This window comes from Oryzias melastigma, unplaced genomic scaffold, assembly GCF_002922805.2.
Source record: "Oryzias melastigma strain HK-1 unplaced genomic scaffold, ASM292280v2 sc04372, whole genome shotgun sequence".
Lineage (NCBI taxonomy): Eukaryota > Metazoa > Chordata > Actinopteri > Beloniformes > Adrianichthyidae > Oryzias > Oryzias melastigma.
Genome location: NW_023420940.1, coordinates 1 through 1,779, shown reverse-complemented (window position 1 = coordinate 1,779; position 1,779 = coordinate 1). Strand labels below are relative to the sequence as shown.

The 1,779-nt window shown below is 36.1% G+C and overlaps 1 long non-coding RNA gene across 1 annotated transcript; it reads left to right on the top strand.

Moving 5' to 3' along the window:
• The first annotated feature begins 70 nt into the window (after positions 1-70).
• Positions 71-1,779, top strand: LOC112139295. The gene is made up of 5 exons (XR_002917962.2): positions 71-212; positions 308-492; positions 611-709; positions 1,613-1,648; positions 1,727-1,779. It is a non-coding gene; the product is annotated as an uncharacterized LOC112139295 (long non-coding RNA).

The following is a 1,779-nucleotide window of genomic DNA, read 5'->3' as shown; positions in this document are numbered from 1 at the left end:
GTTGGTCTTGTCTCCCCCATTGCCAAGGTGTACATTTTTTAACTGCTGTTAAATGTTGTTGGTCCAGCTGCACCCTGTGGTGACTACTTGTCTGGCAGCTACGGCACTTTCCACAGCCCCAACTATCCAAACTACTACCATAACAATGCTGACTGTGTATGGTACATCAGACCAAGCAGAGGAATTGTGCAGCTGGAGTTCTATAGTGTAAAGTAAGTGTTGTGTGAGGTGAGATGTTCTGATAGAAAAGTATTTATGGTGGATACTTTAGAGTAAAAGCTACATTTTTTTCTTGTGCTCGTCACAGCATTGAGTGTAGCTATGACAACATTTGGGTCTATGATGGCTCCAGCACCGGATCCAGACTTTTGGGAACATACTGCCAGGCTAGCAATTCCATCTTCTACTCTACTGGTCGCTATCTAACCGTGCGTTTCACCAGTGATGGCACTATCACCCGCTTAGGGTTCAGTGCCGACTACATAGTAGCGGGTGAGCATATCTAGTACTTTATTTTAATACGAGATTCATAAAAGTTAAATAAGAAAAATATGTCCTGTTTTCACCTTCAGATTTGTACTGATGTGTTTTTACATCTTGTTCTCTACAGATGAAGGTTCCTGTCGATTTAACTGTGGCTATCAGGTTGGAAACTGTTCTTGCTCTTCATCTTGCAGAGACAGAGGAAACTGTTGTTGGGACTATGAGGGTAAGAATTAATGTAAACTAACTCGGATTCCCACCCTAACCTCTAACTACTAAAAAAACGATATAGTGCAGGAATATCTAGAGTCCTACATTTATAAGCAATTCCAACACATGCTGACAACTTTTTTTCTTTTAATTGGGTGAGTATGACGTCACCGATTTCATGAATTTAATTTCATTTTACGTCTATTTATGACTACAGTATTCTGATTATCAAAATTGTGGATACTTTTTAAAAATAAAATGACAAAAATTGTTCAAACGCAATGCATTGTGGTCTATATTTGTTAATTGAGAGTATTGAGGCACATTAGTTTTTCGCAAAGACTTATGGGAAATTTTTAGGGCATTAAATTCAAAATTGTCAGTTCGGGCAGCACTACAAAATAGGTAACACACTAAAAAGTAAGTAGTGGAGGAATTTGGACATAACCAATGAGATGAATGAAATTCTCTCATTTTTATCCTGCTAGGTTTTTTTCTTTTAAATCTTGCACTAAGCTAACTAAATGGAGATAAGTAAACTTGACTGTAATTTTTATTCTGTTCATGAGCGCCACACAAATATACATTTAATAAATGTTTCAAAGCTACACTAACTGTAAAACTACCCAAAAAGTGCATTCAACACAAAAAGCAAAGCATTAAAATAAAATAATAAATTAAATAGCAAACTAAAAGCATTAGAAGGGGACAGAATGAAGCTATATATATATATATATATATATATATACATAAAATTCATGATCTCAGGCCAGAATAATACAAAACATGAGACTATAAAAAATGTTCTTCGCACTGTTCATGTTTTTTAATCCCAGATTAGATCAAACACATTCTATACATACATTTTTGACACAAAAATACGATTGATAACTTCTTATTACTTTCTTCTTTGCTTTAGCTTATTGTCAGACGACAACCGTTGAACCTACAACAGGTGAAACACTCAACACAACCTCGTTATTTTCTGCCATCAGTGAATCTTATTGACATGACACCTATTTTCCACATGCAGCTCAGCCGTCTTGTCGCTACTACTGTGGCAGTGACCTAGGAAGCTGTTCCTGT